Source organism: Chrysochloris asiatica, unplaced genomic scaffold (assembly GCF_000296735.1).
Source record: "Chrysochloris asiatica unplaced genomic scaffold, ChrAsi1.0 scaffold00016, whole genome shotgun sequence".
Lineage (NCBI taxonomy): Eukaryota > Metazoa > Chordata > Mammalia > Afrosoricida > Chrysochloridae > Chrysochloris > Chrysochloris asiatica.
Window position 1 is genome coordinate 21,435,587 of NW_006408534.1, and position 21,083 is coordinate 21,456,669.

A 21,083-nucleotide genomic window follows, 5' to 3' on the forward strand; every position below is an offset into this window, starting at 1 on the left:
TCATACTTTGGATATATTGTTAGGAGGGACCAGTCACTGGAGAAGGATATCATGTTTGGTAAGGTGGAGGGTCAGAGAAAAAGAGGAAGACCCCCCAAAGAGATGGATTGACCAAGTGGCAGTATCGATAGACTCAAGCGTGGAAACAGTAGTGAGGTTGGCCCAGAATAAGGCAATGTTTCATTCTGCTGTGTATACGGTCGCTATGAGTCAGTACCAACTCGATGGCCCCTAACAACAACAACACTACAAGAGTTACTTGTTGTTGTTGTTGTTAAGTGCCATCGAGTTGGTTCCGACCCATAGCAACCCTGGATAGGGTTTTCTAGGAGCAGCTGGTGAGCTTGAACCGCCAACCTTACAGTTCTAATGGCTTCGTAGGCTGACGCATTAACCACAGCACCACACCTGGACTCCACCAGAGTTACTTAGACCAAGTTTAATTCATGTTTCATTACGTTCTTTTTTCTTTTCTTTCTTCCATCTTCATTTCATCTCTTACTCCTTCCTTTTTTCATCCCACCTTCTTCCTCCAATAAATACATGTTGATATTTAACTGACAGAATCAGTATAATCTAGAGATTAAGAATGACTCTAGAATCTGATTACTTAAAATTTGAATCTGAGCCCTATATATCAAAAGGTAAGGACTGTGGGCAGATCACACAAACTCCATCTGGCATGGAAGTGAAAATTATAATATTCCCATATTATAACTCTATAAATTTTCTGTGAGAATTAAATGCACTCACATATGAAAGGCTTAGCACAGCACTTAGAATGGAATTAGATTCATATAAATGCTATTGTATTGCTATTATTAATTACCTAGGTGGCATAAACAATTAAGTCATCCTCTACTAGTCATAAGGCTGGTGATTTGAACTCATTCAGAGGTATCTCTGTGCTTCCAAAAGGTCACAGTCTTGAGTACGCGAAGAGCAGTTCTACCTCTCACACATGGGATCATTATGATTCAAACTCGACTTTACAGAAACTAACAACTACCATATATTGCCTTGCATCCTGGTAATTTACAAATGCTTAATTATCTTTATGCTTCTTGAGAGTAGAAAGCATGGCTTGATTCCCTTTGAATAATTATAACCATCAATTTATCCAACAGCTGTTTGTTGGGAAACACTGAAGAGCAAATAGACATTATTTCTACTGTTATGAAGTTTACAGTCTAAGAGAAGTCTGTTTTAACAAGTAATTATAATCAGTATTAAGAGCTATGATGAGAAAACACAGTAGGCTATGCAGGCAGATAGAGATGGGATCGGACTTAAGAGACACAGTTCAGGAATGTGTCCCAGGGAGAGTAATATTTAAACTGCAATAAGTAAGGTATGTCAAGGTAAAGAGTAAAGAGAGTGTAAGTTGACTGTGGAGACAAAAGTCCAGGATGAGAAAGAGATGAACAAAGTATTTAAGGTGAGAGAAAATATGACATATTTGAGAGAAACAAAGACATTGTTTTGTGATTAGAGGTCAGGTCAAGAACAACCATATAAAATGATAAGTGAGTTTAGATCATATCTTAAAACCACAAGAAAACTATCGAAATATTTTCAAAGGAATAAAAGGATCTTATGTGCAAGATAAAGGAATAATCTGTCCCCTTTGTGGGTGAAAAATGAAAGAGCTACAGGACTAGAATTAAGGAGCTCTGGTAGCGTTGTTGTTGTTGTTGTTAAGTGCCGTCGAGTCGGTTCCGACCCATAGCGACCCTGTACAGGTTCCGACCCATAGCGACCCTGAAAGATGAGGCTTTCTACTCCCGTAAAGATTTACACCCTTGGAAACCCTGTACAGGGTCGCTATGGGTCGGACCCGACTTGATGGCACTTAACAACAACAACAACAACAGGACTAGAGTTAGTGATAAAGATTAAGAAGTTGTTTCAATTATCTAGTCAATAGAAGAATTAGGTAGGTAGTGGCTAAAATGATTATAGTCAGAATGGAAAAAAAAAAAAAAAGTGGAGGAGTAGATTGAAATTAAAGTCAAATACTAGAATGGACAGAAATCATTGATTGACTGGGTATGATTACTGAAGGAAAGTGAAAACCCTCAACGTTTCATCTTGGTTTTCATTGATGGTGGTGAAGGTACTATGTAGTGAAACAAAGAAGCAGAGAAAGGAAAATTTGGGGAGGGAATGAGTTCCTATAATTTTGCAATGGTTCTGATATCTTCAAGTGGTAAGGCCCAATACAGAATTGGATGTAACAACTTAACAATTTACAAAATTATCTCTTGTCCATTATGGTATCTAATACCTCAGTTCTAGCAAATAAATGTGATAGATAATATTTTAGAAAAGAATCTAATATCCAGATAGGACCGTTATTCATTTAATTTCACATATCAAATAAGAAGCAAATAAATCCACTAAACTGGTGTCTGTTTAGTGGATTCCAACTCACGGTGATACCATATGTTGTATAGTACAAATTTGCTTTACAGAATTTTCAAGGCTGAACCTTTATGAAGAAGACCACCAGGTAGGTTTCTGCATAACTTTGAACTACAAGTCTTACAGTTATTAGTTAAGTGCTTAAGTGATTGTGCCAGTCAGAACTCATTTAAGTAAGGGGAGGGACAGGAAAGAATGAGTCTTGTTCAGTACTCTTTTGCCCTATAACTCATGACCTCTCAGTGGGCCCTAAATAGGTATTTACAGAACGGATAAATTGAATTGTTTATAATACAATGGAATACTTTATCATAAATATTGTACAAGGTTATTTAGAGACATTGAAGGAGTAAATAAACTGACCATGAAAATGAAAAGATTTATAAAAGACCTGAAAATAAAACATCTACTTCATTGAAAAAGCACCTCCATCATTTGCTTTTAAGCACATGTTGGTTCTTTATTTTAAGAATGCATGTCAGTGTAAAATGGTCTGAAGGTACACTTTTTCATGCCACAGTTCGAATGCTGCTTTTTAAATTTCTGTTTACAAATTAATCAACTTTGCGTATGAATAATTGAGTCTAATCGCAGAGACGTAGAAATAATATTTCTACGTCTGCTTTCCCCTTAGCATCATCACAGAAATGACATCTCATATAAGGTTATCACAAGAAACACATGTACAGAAAAAAAAAATTATAAACAAGATTAAAAGAAACAGCAGTGAGTGAAATGGGGGGTTATGACTCAAGAAAGAAAAATGTTGGGAGAAAAATGAAAAATTATAAATGGTAGCACATAAAGATTGCAGTTTAGACTGCGAAACTGGTTGCATTTAGAAAAATAGGATTGGAAAGCGAATGAATAAATAAATCTCAGGCAAGGGCAGGAAAGAATTATGAAATTGAAAATGCCAGTCTGATTTCCTTCTGGCAGAAGTTGGTCCCTATAAGATCTTGTGGAAACATGGTACTGAGGAAGACTCAGCCAAAGTGATGGGGCCATTTTATTTATTTTCAGTTTTCCATAAAATTGTCCATGCTTCATTAATTCCATGTTTATAAAAAAGGGGACTTAAAAAACTTCATGGAAAAATTCCATTATATTTTCATTCCAATTTTTCAAAACTTTTGAACCCCCTCATATGCAAAGAGATTTTGAACTCCATAAATCTCACATTCTTTAAAAAATCTCACTGTAGTCTTCAATCTACAGTCTGGATCAACCTAAGGACCCAAATAGATTTGTGATATAAATGGAGATATGTCATCCTCAGTACCACCACTGGCTGTGTTTATGTGGTGAGCTTTGAAAATAATTCCCTGATTGTTCCTTGAAAGGTGAAAAGAAGAACACTTTTTCAACTTATAACTGCCATTACTGGCCTTAGCAAATCACAGGGATTTTAATGATTGGTGATATCTTCCTCTCCAAGGGAAGGATCAAGATGCTCTCAAAAATCTGAGACTATATTTTCCATAACATAAATTCAGATTCTGAGCCCTGGCTACAGGGCACGTTACCTTTAGTGGAATCTAGGTATGGTGGGGCTGCAGATGTTTAGGCACTTGTCTACCTACTAAAAAGTTTGCAGTTCTAACCCACTCAAAAGAATGTTAGTAAACAGGCTTGGCAATTTGCTTGTAAAATATCATGGCCTTGAAAACCTTATGTAGTGTAGTTATACTCTGCATGCATGGACACACCATGAGTTCTAATCCACTCCATAGTAAAAGGTAGAAATCATGGAGGAACATCAAAGGGCAGAAAATGCATAACAAGTGCTGTTTTCATCCATGACTGCAAAATTCTGCCTCCAAAGAGCTCTTTGATTTTGCATCCACAAAAAGCACAATGACTCATAAATGCAGTGCAAATAGAATATTGTAGTGCAAATTTACCAATGTTTTTCACTTTAGAGTGGCTTTCAAATTTGAACATGCCTCAGCATTACCTGCAGGGCTTTAAAAAAAGAAATTTGCTTGGTCCCACCCTGGAGTCTTGATGTGGCACTGACAGAAACATAGAGATACATGTGTGGACATTTGTTTTTTGGTATCTGTTCATTGGTCTCTCACTGTCTGCACACCTCCATTCTGGTGACTAGAGGGGATGCTTGAGTGAATGGACAACCCATCCCCACCCCTGGAGGGTTCTACTATACATGTGCACAGATCTCCTCAAAATTTAAATTGACAAGTTTCCCTCCACAATAGCTACGTTTTATTATGGAGTTGATTAGGACTCAGTGTGATTCCATGTATTCAGAGTATAACCACACAACATAAGGGTTTCAAGGCCGTGATATGACCTCTTTCTAATTCTACATGACTGATTTTTAGCAGCATGAACTTCACACACACTCTTTACCCACTACACACCATAACATGGAACATGAGAAAATCAAGTCATCATAACAGGCATCATTTCTGCACACCATTCAGGATGCCATCACCCAATCTGACCTGTTAATACTTGATTTTATTTTAAAAAGTTAGCCCTGTATGTTTGACTTCATGGAGTCTCAGGCTCCTTATATTTGACATGTTCAGATTTTTTTTTTTTAGTTGACTCATTTCAAAATGTTTCTGATACCGTCCCTGTGTATCCACATTTTGCCACAAAACTAACAACAGGGAGGTTGCTGTCCACACACCATTCAGCCACTTCTGTTCTTCTGGAAATGGGCACAGGCTATGGGCAAGGGTCAGAGAGTAGACCCGGGGAGTGTGAGACAAAACGCCTCACAAATACAGCTTCAGTCTCCCCGTTTAATGTAACGAGCTACAACTAGGCTATTGAAGCTGTTTAAGAAGCTTTCCCTCATCATCACAACTCAGAGATACCTAATTCAAACTGCTCAGAAATATTGTCACAGCATGATTGCTGATCTCTAGATAAATTGTACAACACCATTTAATAACTGAAACATTTTTATCAGAGAAGTACTGTTTCTTCCGCATTCTCATGTGAAGAAATTAAGACTCAAAAATGTTTAATAATTTGTCTAAAATCACACTTCTAATCAGGTTTCAAGACTAGTATTTGAACTCAGTCACCAGATGCCAGCTTGCTGACATCATTCCAATGGCCTGCAGGTTCTTAGCCAGTTGCACAACTCTGTCACAGTTTTTGATTGGCAGATTTGAAATGAATGTCATGTGAACAAACATACATTATTTCAACACAGACATGTGGAGTATCAATTGTGTTTTCAGCAGACGTGTGCAAGGACCTACCACAGAGCAATGGAAGGTGGGAAGAGGAAACTATTGAGTTTGGTTCCTACCTAGTGAGAGTTTATATTTGCAAGCAAGTTGTGGAAAATTGGACAGGAGAACATATGGTTAAGAGGCCAAATGTGTGAAAAGCAAACTGTAAAATATAAGTTACAGCTAAAATCAAGAGCTCAAAGAAGAGTCTAAGTAGGCTAAATAGTATTCAAAAAAAGCATCTTCCAAAATTAGTAGCAAAGCTGTCCTCAGTTTAAATGGTGAGAGCCTGACTGCCTAGCATCCTAGGGACTTAGGTCTATATCTTTTGCACTGGGGGTATTTACAATGCCCTCTTATTTTAATATTTATTTAGAAGGTAATTACTGTCACTGTCAGCTCTTTTATCTCAAAAACATTTCAGAGAAATGTATTCAGGCATTATGTGACTTGTAAGTAAGATTAACAAGAAAGTTCAGAGAAGTGTAATAATCAAGGGATTTGACTGTTAATAAAGAACTTAATGAAAAACAAATGAGTTAACACCACATAGAATTTGAATTTGGCTAAGAGCAAATTCTACAATTGTATATTGTACACTTTCATAAGGGTGAATCATTGTATACAGAGAATGAAGATGAAAGACCAATGGTCACATTCATGTGCTAATGAACAATGAGAAGCACCAGCTCTGAGGGCTAATTTAGACCTCAAAGCCATGGTTTTGTCCTGCATTATATACATCTCTTAATAAACACAGATATGTGTTCAGGTGGACTTCAGTGAATTTATTATTTGTATTATGTCCATGTGGGCACACACTTGTGTGTGCACACATACACACACATGCTACCAAAGAGTTGATAAAGTGTGTTATTCCTGCTTTACGGATGGCTAAGGGGATTAAGCAAATATCATTGCCGCACCATGAGGCTGAGTCTTTGTACTGATTTATAAAGTTGGAGAAGTCACTGAAGAGAAAGAGAAATCATGCAACTGGAATGGCAAAGAAAAGCTCCAATTATAGTTCCAGAATTGGCTGCCACCTTTAGTGTTAACAGAGTGTGCACGTTTCTCAGAAGTGACACCTGCATTGTCTATTGGGAAACATTTAATCCTCAAAGCTATATTAAGGAGGCTGGTGAGCATACAAGTGAATCGAAATGATGTGAGCTCTTCCTGTGTTAGAAGAAGCTGCACTAATTTAAGTACAAGCTTATCAAGGAGTTCTGCAGACCTCTCTTAATTTGATTTCACTTGACATGTACCATTCTGCCTCAGCAGAATACCTGGAAATTGCATAAACACATGACTATTTGAATGCACATATCATGCTAAGGTTCTCATTGCTCTCTGTATATGCCTCTATCTGTGCGTTGATTAGCTTGTGTTTCTCCTACAAAAAGGGAAGGCACTTTGTTTTCTTAAACGTAGCAGCATCCATGTCTAAAGAAGTGCTATGCACACGGTTGGCACTTGGAGGATGTTTGTGGAATGAATGGCAGTCTATTTACAAAAGACACTTTTTTTTTTCTTTTTACTTCAAGGTCACATATCCAACAACCTTACCTATCTGGGCTACAGCCAAGTATCAAAGAGTATAAAGTATAAAGCTCTTCCACACAGGAAGAGCAGAGAGAGCAATGAAGCCTATGAATTAAAATCTCTGCTCTAGCCCCAGTAGTTGTCTGTGCCTGGGACATAGTCAATGCTCAATAATTGAATACTGCATCAAGAAGGCATTTTAGGTATACTGAGACTTTTCAATCTGAACACTCTGAAAGAGTTTTGTACTGGTCCATTTAGGTGTATAAGTTTCAGCTATCTGCCAAAATCATTCATGGGACCAGCTGAATCTCTTGTGGTTCCAGAGAAATGTTGCATTGACTGTTTCCAGGCAGCATCATTTACTCATCTCGTTCAGGAGAGGATCTGGGGTGCTCAGCCTGCTTCTGACTTTGCTATATGAGAGTATAAAGACAAGATAGATACAGATGCTAACAGGACACTGACACCTTTTCAGATAACAGGTTTCATCTGTCTGCCTGTTTATGTGGAGAGCTGATTATCAGCCATGTGCAAATGCAAAGGAATTGATCGGCTCTCTATGATGTTATACACTTTAGGCAGAGTCATCTTTCTAGCCAACATTCACTCAGCAAGGCAGGAAATATAATTCAGCTTTCATACTTATTGCTGCAGTACCCTGCATAGTCATTCCATCATTAAAAGGGGGAAGAGTCACTGAGCTTGCTTGTTTTAAGACACTACCTAAAATCTTAAGGGTTCTGAGAGGCAGGCAGAAGATGCAGGCAAAGGAAGGGAGGGGTAAGAAGAATACTTGCTTAGGGGATTGAAGGTGATGCTGAAAATAACAGGGGGCTATTATTCTGCAAAGCACACAAAGTATATATAGTCAGGTAAGCAGAATACAGGACTACTGGTGTGGCCCTGTAGAATCAACACTAGACTGTGAATCACAAGGTCAGCAGTTCAAACCCACCAGGTGCTCCTCGGAAACACTATATAGTGTCCTTTTAAATCAGAACGGACTCGATGGCACTGAACAACAAATAACAAGAAGAATACAAAGAATTTTTTATAGGAAAATTGAGGCACAACTATGAACCTACCGGAGTGCAAAGTAATTGAGAAATTGAGAGTGGTTAGTATTCCATGAAAAAGATATCACTTACTAGAGAAGCTGCTCTGTAGCGTAGTTGTTAAGCCCCCTCACGTCAGTTCTGACCCATAGCAACTCTGTATGGGGTCTCTGTGGAGTGGATGGTGAGCTTGAACTGTTGACATGCCGGTTCAAACCAACTTTGCATTTCAACGCATTAACCAACAGTACCACATCAGGACTCAATCAGTAGCTCAGCACATAACCACAGGGCCACCAAAACCCTGGTAGAGAATATCTATGCTGTAATTGGTACTTTCAAACCAGTATGACTCATTGTGACCTTATGCACAACAGAATGAAATACTGTCCAGTCCTGTGCACTGTTACACTTGAGCCCATTGTGGCTGTCACTGTGTCAGTCCATCTTGTTGGGGGCTCGGACTTTTTTTCGACAACGCTCCACTTTAACAAGAATGCTGTCTTTCTCCAGGGTCTGGTCCATCCTGTTAATATATCTGAATTGTGAGAAATGAATTTTGGCAATCTTGGCTTCTAAGGAGCATTCTGGCTGTACATCAACCAACACAGATTTATTTCTTCTTCTGGTAGTCCATGGTACTTTTAATATTCACCTCCAACACCATAACTCAAATGCATCAACTCTTCTAAGGTCTTTATTCATTGTCAAACTTTGACATGAATATGAGGTTATTGAAAATACTTGTTTGGGTTAAACACAACTTAATCCTTAAACTGATATCTTTGCTATTGAACAATTTAAAGAGGCCTTGTACTGAAGTTTTGCCTAATACAATACATCTTTTGATTTTTTGACTGAGTATTGATGGTTGAGTCGAGCAAAATGAAATTTTTGGTAACTTCGATGTTTTCTCCATTTATAATAGTGTTATTTATGGTCCAGTGGTGAAGACTTTTGTTTTCTTTACATTAGGGTTCATGCCAGATTGAAGACTGTGGTCTTTGATCTTCATCAGTATTTAAAGTCCTTTTCACTTTCAGCAAGTAAGGTTGTATAGCATATTAGCATATCACAAGTTGTTAATAAGTCTTCCTCCAATCTGCATGCCATATTCTTCTTCATATAATACAGCATCTTGAATTATTTGCTTAGCATACAGAATGAATAAGTATGGTTAAAGCCAGGCACACATTTCATAATTTTAAATGATCCATTTTTCACTTGTTCTTTTCAAACAACTGCTTATTGTTCTATGTACTGTTTCCTAATAAGTATAATTAAGTGTTTTGGAATACATATTCTCCACAATATTGTGCATAGCTTGCCATGGTCCACACAATAGAAAGTCTTTGCATAGAAAGCACAGTTAACATCTTTCTGGTATTGTCTGTTCTCAGACAAGATCCATTTGATGTCAATAATGGCATCCCTCATCCCAAGTCCTTGATTCCTTGATTGAAACCAGTTTGAACCTCTGACAGTTCCCTGTCAATGTACCATTGCAGCTGTTTTTAAGTAATCATTAACCAAAATTTACTTGCATAAGGTATTAATGATATTTTCCAATGATTCCTGCATTCCATTGGATCAATTATCTCTGAAATGGGTACAAATATGTGTCTCTTCCAATCATTTGGCCAGGTAGTGGTATTCCAAATTTCTTGGCATAGATGAGTGTGTGCTTCCAGTGCTGCATCAGTTTGTTGAAACATTTCAATTTGTTTTCCATCAATTCCATGAAACTTATTCTTTGCCAATGACTTCAGAGTACCTTAGATTTCTTCCTTCAGTATATTGGCTGTTGATCATATACTATCTCTTGAAATGGATGGGCATTGACCATTTCTTTTTGGTACAATGACTCTGTTTACTCCTTCCATGTTCTTTTGTTCCTTTCTGCATCATAGAATCCTTCAATATTGCAAGCTGAGGCTTGAGTGTTTTCTTCCATTCCCTCAGTTTGAGAAATTCTGAGTGTGTTCTTTCCTTTTGGTTTTCTAACTCCAGTTCTTTGTACATTTTGTTTTAGTATTTGACTTTGTCTTCTCCAACTGCTCTTTGAAATTTTCTATTAATCTCTTTTACCTTCTCATTTCTTCCATTTTCTTTAGTATCTCTATGATGGAGAGGAAGTTTCAGAGTCTCTCCTGACATTCATATTAGTCTTTTCTTTTTTATTGTCTTCTTAATGACCTTTTGCTTTCCTCCTCTATGAGGTTCCTAATGTCATCCCACAACTCTTCTGGTCTTCAGTCATTAGTGTCTAATGTATCAGATGATTCCTTGAGATGATCTCTAAATTCAGTTGAGGTATGTTCAAGATAATATTTTGGCTTTCGTGAACTCTTCAGCTTCAGCCTGAACTTAAATATGAGCAATTGATGGTATGTTCTACAGTTTTCCCCTGACCTTGTTTTGACTGATGACATGGAGCTTTTCCATTGTCTCTTTCCACAGACGTAGTCAATTTGATTTCTGTGTATTTTATCTAGTGAGGACCATGTGTATGGTCACCTTTTATATTGTTTAAAAAAGGTATTTGCAATATATAATTCATTATTCTTTCAAAATTCTATCATGCAATCTCGAGTGTATTTTCTATCACCAAGACCATATTTTTCAACGTCTGATTCTTACTCTTTTTTTCTAATGTTTGCATTCCAATCACCAGTAATGATGAATACATCTTGATTGCATGTTTGATCAATTTCAAATTAAAGAAGTGGTAGAATCCTTCTATTTCATCTTCACTGGTTTTAGTGGTTGGTGCATAAATTTGAATAATAGTGGTATTAACTGGCCTTACTTGTAGGTTATGGATATTATCCTATCACAGACAATGTTATACTTCAAGATACATCTTGAAATGTTCTTTTTGATGATATATGCGACACCATTCCTCTTTGATTTTTCATTTCTGGCATAGTAAACCATGTGACTGTCAGGTTGAAAATGGCCAATACCAGTCTATTTCAACTCAGTAATGCCTAGGATAAGGAGCTCTGGTAGCATAGTGGTTACTAATCGGGCTGAGAACCTCAGGGTCAGCAGTTCAAAACTACCAGTTGTTCCATAGGAGAAAGATGAGGCTTTCTGCTCCTGTAAAGATGTACAGTCTCAGAAACCCTGTAAGGGTCACTATGAGCCAGAACCATCTCCATGGAACATAACCATAAAATGTCTAGGATGGAGTCCTAGTGTGGCATTGTGGGATAATGCACTGGCCTGCAATATCAGTTTGAACCACAAAATCAGCAGTTCAAATTCATCAGCTGCTTCTTGGAAACCCTATACAGGGTCACTATGAGTCGGAATCAACTCAACAACAATGCCTATGATATCAATGTTTATGTGTTCTGTTTCATTTTTGACAACTTCCAATATCCCTAGATTCATACTTTGTACATTAGAAGCTGTTAATCAAGAAAAGTATTATTGGAGCAAGAATCATAAGACCTTATAATTTATATATGTTGCTTATTTAAATTATAGTTTTTCCATTATTATGTGAAGCCAAGCAGGCTATTTAACCACCATTGCTTCAATTTGTTTGTCATAAAATGGGTATATTAATATCTAATTATAGCTTTGTTGTTTAGACCAATTCAACTCACATATTACATTGAAATCAACTTATAGTCAATGTAGACCTTAATAAGCTGTGGTTGATTATAATATTAGCCTTGCTTGTACAGTTGCTACCACAAATGTGTTGCATGAAACACTGTTGTTTTTAAAGAGATGGATTCTTTATACAAGAATCAGTCCTGTTCTCCCAGTAACCAGGATTGATAGGGACAGACAACTTAAACACTGGCTACCAAAAATGAGGTGCTATAAAAGCATGAAGTAGCTGGCTTGCAAGCTTTCAAGAGCATGCTTAGTTTCAGAATGAAGGGCATAAATTAAAATTCCCACTGAATAGTTTACCTCTTATCCAGTTAAGTCTGGTGAAATCAGATGAGGGAAGATGTGGATAGGATTCTTTTGATTCAATAGTAAGCAATTGTTATCATGAATAATTGCAATTGTCACAACTATAAAGGTAGAAGATGTGAAACAAAAAGTGGGGCATAGTTAATCTTTCATTTCAGGAACAGAGGACCTTAGGACCATCAAGAGGGAAGAGCAGGAACTGAGCATGGGATCCTAATCAGAAATACAGTGACAGCAGAGACAGAGCAGAGGGGATGGCATAGTGAGATAGAGCAACTTAAGACTCTAGACCCATGGGATAAGAAAGGCTGTGTGCTGGTGGGCAGGAGGATGGTTTCAAAATGTGCCCTTTGGTTATTTAAAAGAATATATATTTTCTGTGTGTTTTGTGTACATCAAAACAAAAAGGGGGTGTAGAAGTAAATATTGTTAACAGATGGTATATGGAGGGGGTTGTAATCACTGCAATAAAACAAAATAAGATTGGTTGAGTGTAAGGCTAATGATATGCCCTTTAAGCTATCACTCAATTCACAATAAAAGCTTTAAATTAAAAAAAAAAAAAAAGTACTGTTGTTTTCTGTTGTTAGGTGTCCATGAATTTTCTCATAGTGACCCTGTGCACAAAAGAATGAAACACTGCCCTGTCCTGCACCATCCTCACAATTATTGCTATGTTTGAGTCCAATGCTGCTTCCTATGTGTCTATCCAATTAATTGTGGATCTTTCTACTTTTTTACTTAGTAAGCATAATGTCCTTCTCTACAGATTGGTCCCTTCTGGTAATATGTCCAAAGTATGAGAAGCACAGTATTGCCATCCTTGCTCCTAAGGGGCATTTTTTTTGTACTTCTTCCAACACGGATTTTTTGTTCTTCTAGCAATTCATGGTACTTTTAATATTCATCTCTAACACCATAATTCAAATGCATTCATTTTTCTGTGGCCTTCCTTATTCATTGTCCACATTTCACCTGCATATGTGTCCATTGAAAATACCACATGGATCAGACATAGCGTGGTTCTCAAACTGATATCCTTGCTCTTGAACACTATAAAGAAGTCTCTTTCTTTCTGTCTTTATCTGGAAAGTCTGCTGAAACCTGTCCACTATGGGAGAGTTTGCTGACATATCCAAAACTGGTGGCATGGCTTCCAGCATCACAGTAACACACAAACCATCAAAGTACAACAAAGAGTCAGATGAGTAGTGGCCACAAAACAAAAGCTCTATAAAATGTTCACATATAACATATACATATAAATAATTTTAGAAAAATGTTTTCTCAGATGTTTATTATACATGCCAGAATGTTAAAGTCTATGTAGAGGCCTAAGTTTAAAACTATTACAAGAAGTGTGCTCACAAAAACACTGTGTAAGTAACTCATGTTCATATTCAGTATTTCTTTATGTCATTTATTATTTTATTATCTCATTTTAATAATCATAAGCTGGTTTCAAAGACAGTAGCCAGTTCCAAAAATGCTAGCTCTCCTCTTAATGAGTTAAGTTTTCTTTCACATCCTACAGAAGCCTTACTCTTGGTCACTTCTGTTCTACTTCTCCCTTCTTTATCACCTCAAAATTTTTTCGCCGTGAAGGATGACATGTGTGGTGTTCTGCAAAGATAATTACCTTTTTGTATGTGTTTAGAAGAATTGAGACAATCAAGCTTGTTGTTGTTGCTGTTGTCAAGTGCCATCGAGTCGGAACCGACTCATAGCGACCCCATGCACAGCAAAACGAAACAATGTCCGATCCTGGGCCAACCTCACTACCGCTACACTCAAGCTTAGGTGTTGGCAAAGAATATTGTATATACCCTGGAATGCCTGAAGGAGAAAAACATCTGTCCAGAAGGAAGTACAGCCAGAATGCTCCTGAGAAGCAAAGCGCTTACTTTGGATATTATCATGATGGAATAGGATCGAAGTAAAGTAGAAGGTCAGTATAAAAGAGGGAGGCCGTCAGTGATATGAATTTTTACAGTGACTGAAACAATGGGCTCAAATTTGTAACGTTGTGAAGCTAGTACAGAACCAGGCAATATTTCATTCTCTTATACATGAGGCTGTTGTGTGGTGAAGCCAATTCCATGGCATCTAACAACTGCAAGTCACTTAGACTTTAGACTGAACCATGAACTCCTAACCTCCTAGTGCCCAGGGTATTAACTGGCAGAGACAGTATCACTCTGTAGAAAGAAAAAAACCTGAGAATAATGCATTGACTATATCCTTTATCCATCATGTTTCTGTGAATTTTATTTAATTTCTCGGAGTTCAGTTTCCTAATTGATAAAAGAGAAGTCAAGAAAATGATCTATTGTGAAGATTCAATGGCATAGGTGCACATGCACATAGACCGAGGCATAATAATACATCAGAGATGATCAAAAAGAGAAAGTTTGTATTATTACACTGTGAATTCTCAGTTTATTGGGCCCATATGTGTACTGAGTAAGGCAATTGACTCCTCATAGGGTAATTACTGCAAAATACATATCTCAAAGCCCAGGGAAAAGGATCCTGGAATGTGCAGCAAACTGATTTTCTCTGAATTTATTATTTTCTCTATTAAAATAAGTTGACGGGAAAAACATAATATGGTCATGTTGATACATGAATGTAGAGTGGGAATATATTACTATTCTGGATAAGTAATGTCCTTAAATAGAAATAAATCTAATGAAATTTTATTTCAGTTAGACGTGATGGTATTTCCAGTAAATATCATTAGAGACCAAGAGAGAGAAAACATGAGGCAGATTGGAGCACGATATAAAAACACATTAGCAAGTTATTATCCACACTAATGAAAACTACAAAGAAACAGCTTTAATGACACAGGGGGCCCCCAAAGCATGGGGGGAACTGTGTGAGCTTGCAGCATGGCCTCTGAGATTTAGGGCTCTGGCTGCGAGTCTGTGCCAGCCAAAAACACATGACTATTTTGCACACATACTGCACCAATCATTACATTTTATTCTACCAGGGGTTCCTCAACATCAACAGGCACAATCCACACTATTTTATCTAGGTATTATTGAGCCAGTCCTGGTTTTCTGCTTAGCTGTTGTTCTGTAAACCATGAACTTAAGTTATATACAAAGTAGTGGCATTTTGGTCTTTGCTTCACCTGTTCCCTCTGTTGCTACAGTACATTCAGAGCCAATATCAAGAAGGAAAATGATTAAGGGAAACAGGCATTCATTGAAATAAATCCTAAATCCTGGGTGTATTACCACATGCCTGCTTTCTCTTCTTCCTGAACCCTTAGACCCTGCTTCTCCGAGTTCATTACCTGAAATCTCCAGCCCCTTCTGAAAGTCATCCAGAGAGAGAAAGGTCAAAGCTTTAACATCAGCATCACCAGATGATGGGTTTGTAACCATAAACCCACAATGAGACCCCATGAGGTCTCTTCATTTGGTAGCACTGTGGATTAAACTTTGACTGTTAATGTCAAGGTCACTGGTACAAATCCACAAGCCTCTCTGTGGGATAAAGATTAGACCATTTGCTCCTATAAAGATTTACAGACTCAAAAGCCTATATTGGGTCACTCTCAGTTAGAATCAGCTCAATGGCAGTGGGTTGGTTATTAGAATATATAAAATAAGCCCTTCTGCATTTGCCCTATTGCAGACCTATTGATGTTTTTGAGTTATGGTTGGTGTTAGAAGAGATTATTGAAAGTGCCTTGGGCTGCCAAAAGAGCTCCTTGGAGACCAGCATAGCCAAACTTCATCTCTCATACGTTGGACATATTGTCAGAAGGGACCAGTCGCTGGAAAAGGATATCATGTTTGGTAAGGTGGAGGGTCAGCGAAAACGATAAAGACCTGCAGTGAGATGGATTGGCAAAGTGGCAGCATCAATGGGTTTATTAAGTGTCGTGAAATCATTTCCAACACATAGGGCCTCGTATAAGGTTTCTAAGGAGCGACTGGTGGGTTTGAACTGCCAACCTTATAGTTAGCAGTCCAGTGCTTATCCTACAGTGTCACACCAAGATTCCTGAAAACTTATGAATAGCAGTGAAACACTGCCTGATGTAGTGCCAAAAGATAAGCGCCCACTCAAAACAAGATTGAGCAAGACTTGACTTCTCAAAGTAGTTGTTGTTGTTAAATGCTGTGGAGTCAGTTCCAATTCATAGTGACCCTATATACAGTTTCCAAGGAGCAACTGGTGAATTTAAATCACCGATCTTGTGGTTTGACTAACATTGCATTCCAGTGCTTATCCTTCAGTGCCAATCCAGGACTCTCAAAATAGGGTTAAAATCTTAATGACATGGATGGAGCACCCGTCTTTTGTACTTTGGACATGTTGTCAGAAGGAACCAGGCCCTGAAGACGGACATCATGCTTGGAAAAGTGGAGAGTCAATAAAAAGGAGAAAAACTCCTAATGAAATGGTTTTGCAGCTGCAGCAGCAATAGGTTCAAACATAACAATTTTGAGAATGGAACAGGACCAGGGAAGTGTTTCATTCTGTTGTACAGAAGGTCGCATTGAATTGAACCAACTCAACAGCATGTAATAAAAATAATAGACAATGCGATGGGAAAGAAGAGTTGGAGAAGGGATAAGCTGAGTAGAAAAAATAGTTTGACTAAAAGCACAAAATGGAGAATATTGAAGCCTGTAGTATATGCAAAGCACTACAAGTAAGCTTGGAGCCCTGGAGTGGTTCTGTGGGATAAAGTACTAGACCATAAGGTCAGTTTGAACCACCAGGTTGGCAGCTCAAACTCACCAGCCACACTGGAAACCCTATACAGGGTCGTTATTTGTCAGAACTGATTCAATGACAATTAAAAACAACAAGTAAGCGTACTTCTGCTCCTGAGTTGTTGTTTTCATTAAGTGCCATTGAATCAAGTCCAACTCATAGCTGCCCTAAGTCCTGATGTGATGCTGTGGGTTAATGTGCTGGACTAAAACATCAATTTGAACTGCAAGTTCAGTCATTCAAGATCACCAGCCACTCTTTGGAAACCTATATAGGGTACCTGTGGCTTAGAACTAACTCAATGGCACTTAACAACAACAACAACATAGGGTTACCAAGAAACATCAGGTGGGATTGAATTGCAGACCTTGAGTTTCAAACTGAACTTGAGGTCCAGTGTTTGTCCCATAGTGCCACACCAGGGTTCCTAGAGAATGGCAAAAGACAAGGCTAGTGGGGAAGGCAAGAGACCATGCCTAAGTGGTCATGGAGCCTTTTGTTGTACTGACCTTGGGTGTCCATCTAGGAATATCAAGCATTTCAGAAAAACAAATCCAAGTATTAATACATATTTTATAGAATGGTTTTCAAATATTTAACACTCAATAAATATTGTTACTGCTGATGTAACTATTGTCAAGTAGGTTCTGACTCAAAGTGAACCTATATAGGGTTTCCAAGAAGCACCTGGTGGGTTGGAACTGCCAACCTTGTGATTAGCAGTCCAATGTGTATCATACAGCTGTTGTTGTTATATGCCATGGAGTCGGTTCCAACTCATAGTGACCCTGTACAGGATTTCCGAGGCTGTAAATCTTTACAGGAGCAGAAAGCCTCATCTTTCTCCCGTGGAACAGCTGGTAGTTTCGAACTGCTGACCTTGCGGTTCACAGCCTGATTCATAACCACTACACTACCAGAGCTCCTACAGCTAGTGCCATATTATTCTCAGTTGTCATCAAACAAAAGCAAGAAGATATTATATCAAATAATACAAAAAGGCCCAGTTAGAACAGTAATGTTAAGAACTCACTGTATTTAGCAATCTGGAGGCCATAATGACCTGACAGAGTACTTTTGACAGAGCACATTGGGCATGCCAAGGAGTTCAGGAAACTAGACAGAGAATCGAAGACAGGTCAAGAAATTGGTATGAGAAAGATTGGCAAAAGAGTAGGCTACAGCTAGAAAGGGAACTCAAGTCACTGAAGTTATTTGTCATATTTTTTATTTGTTGTTCTTGCTTTGGTTAGAGACCATGTAGTAATGCTGAAATCTGAATGCTTCTGTGTCTTCTACCTTTGCAGTCCTTAAGTGTTCAATGTCACTATGTCATTTGTAACTTCCAAGGTCAGAAGTTCAAACCTACCAACCACTCCTAAGGAGAAAAATGAAGCTTTCTGAATCGCTATAGAGGGTCATGATGAGTCAGAATAGACTCTATGGCAGTGAGCTATACACCATCCAATGAGACTTGGTAGCACTGTGGGTTAACCATTGAAATGTTAACTGCAAGATCAATGGTTCAAACAGGACCATTGATACAGAGAACCATGCATAGCCTGAACGAATACAAGAGGGGAAATACTGTTAAGATGCTTGACTCTCTTATGGATATTGGTTTCCCTTGCCTAATTTTGTAAAAGGAGTCCTGGTATGGCAATGTGGGTTAATGTGTCAGACTGCAAAGCCATTTGAACTGCAAGGTCGGTGGTTCAAGCTTGCTAGTTGTTCCTCGGGAACTCTGTACAGGGTTGCTATGGGTCAGAACTGACTCGACAGCACTTAACAACAATAACTATTGTAAAATAGATACTTTTTTATTATAGAAAGGATTATCAAGAAACATATTACAGAAAGTTTGCAAGGCTGTCTTTAGCCTATAACTGATTGGAATATCAAAAAGGTGCTCTACAACTTGCCCAGAGAAATAGGCTTCTTTTGGAGCCTTTGTAGAGTATAGGACCTTAGGTGGGAGCCTGAGCCCCATCCAGAACATTCTGAGGTGAGACATTCCCAGTTGAAAGGACATTCAGATCAGCCCAGAGCAGCTAGACAAACAGAAGATAATTCTTGAAAAAAAAAAGACCAGCAAGGAAAAAAAAAAAAAATGGCAGTCTTATTAGCTACTACAAGAATAAGTGAGCTTATAAACTACTACAAGAATAATTAGCCAGGGATCCATCAAGACAAGCAATAAAATCCCTTCAGGACAAACCCTCCTCCAAGACTGAAACTGCAAGGAAACACATGAGCAGGTATATAAGATTGCTAGTGACCATGTTGGTCTACTTGTGAGTTAAAGTGGGAGGAAGGCAGCAATGAAGATATGAGCTGAGTTCAACCATATTCCATACACTCCAGTCAACCTTGAGGCAAGAGAAAGAAGAGGAAGGGCTGGTTGGTCTGAAGTTTGGGGACTCCTGAGCCCATGAACAAAGACCTAACCACGGAGGGCTAGACCTGAGAATGAAGTATCCAGCTGATATGAAGTGAGGGGAGACACACAAAAATGCCCAAACTTGCACATAGTACCCATTTGAGCTAGTTTAGATGACTTGATGATCAGAACTCAACTAGAGTAAGATAAAGAAATTTGATAAAGGAAGCAAGTTTAAATTGCTACAATTTGATGAACTTGACCTTTGCTTATGGATGTAGTAGCTCAAAATACCAACTGAGAAGGAAGGAGTCTTCACATCAAGGATCAAAACGATTCCCTCTGTATACAGGGTTGATAGGGAAAGGCAATTTAGAGATTGGCTACCTAAAATTGAGGGGGGTAGGTGCCTATAGAGGCTCAAAGTACCCACTGAATGGTTTTCCATTTTGTATCGATATGTCTACTGAAAGGAGATGGGGATATTAGGCTTTTGATTAAATAGCTAGTAATTGTTATCATGACTAATTGTGATTGTCACAAATGTAAAGGTAGAGGTTATGTAACATAAAGGGAGGAGTAGTTAATCTTACATTCTGGAACAGAGGACATTAGGATCATTAAGAGAGAAGAGCATGAGCTGAACATAAGATCCCGACCAAAGGAACACCAGAGATGGAGGCAGAGGTGATGGCATGGAGAGCTTGAGCTGCTGAGACTCTAGACTCATGGAAAGAGAAAGGCTGTGTGCTGCCAGCCAGGAGGCTGGCTTACAGAATGTGCCCTTTGGTTGTTTAAATAATCAAATATTTTGGGTTTTGGTACATCAAAAAAAGTGGGGGAGGTGTTTCTTGATAAAAGAAACCACCTATGATGATTTTGGGGGGATGAGGAAATGATACATGAGCTAGAGGGCAGACATGCATTGACATGGTTGACAGGACAAGCCATATATAACCGGAGGGAGGTTGGCAGAGGAAAGATGGGTGTTGCAGGAGACACAGGGAGGAAGGCAGTGTTTAAAGTGAATAGAGGTAAATGCTGTTAACTGTTGGTGCATAGAGAGGATTGCAGCCATGTAATGAAGCAAAGTATATGATATGTTGAATGTAAAACTGATGATCTTCTCTGTAAACCTTCACTCAATTTCCTATAAAAAGTTTTTTTTTAAAAAATCACTGGTTCAAACCCACAAGCTGCAGTGTAGGAAATAAATGAGGCTGTCTGCTCCTGTAAAGATTTATAGTCTTTGAAATCCTAAAGAGCTGTTATATTCTATCCTAGAGGGTTGCTACAGGGTCACTATGAGTCAGAGTCTACTCAGTGGCAGTGAGATAAACCCTCCAAGAGCAACATCTTCACCAGGGCCATTTTAAAGTCTTACTTAAATTGATGATAAACAGAAAAGATTTTACCTTACACTGAATTCTTAGCAGCCTCCTGCTTTCTTAAGCTGTGACTCATTTAATTGAGTTTTTGAGGATTCAGAGGAAGTGGATGGACTCAATCAGAAGAGGTCTGATGTGTAGAATCTGAAGAAAGCCTGGGCATCATTTATATGGCACCAATTCTACGAGTGACCAAACCAAGCTGTCTACAAGTCTAAGAGGGATCAAGTTCCTTTCCCTGAAGAATGATTGACTCATTGTTCTTCTACTCAGAACTCACTACTCTGGAGGTTGCCTGGTCCCTCTTTGAAGTTTTCAATTTATGAAGAGATTTCCAAGGTCCAATATCAAATACATTAGGTTTTCAGACCACTTCTTTTCTCTTAATATT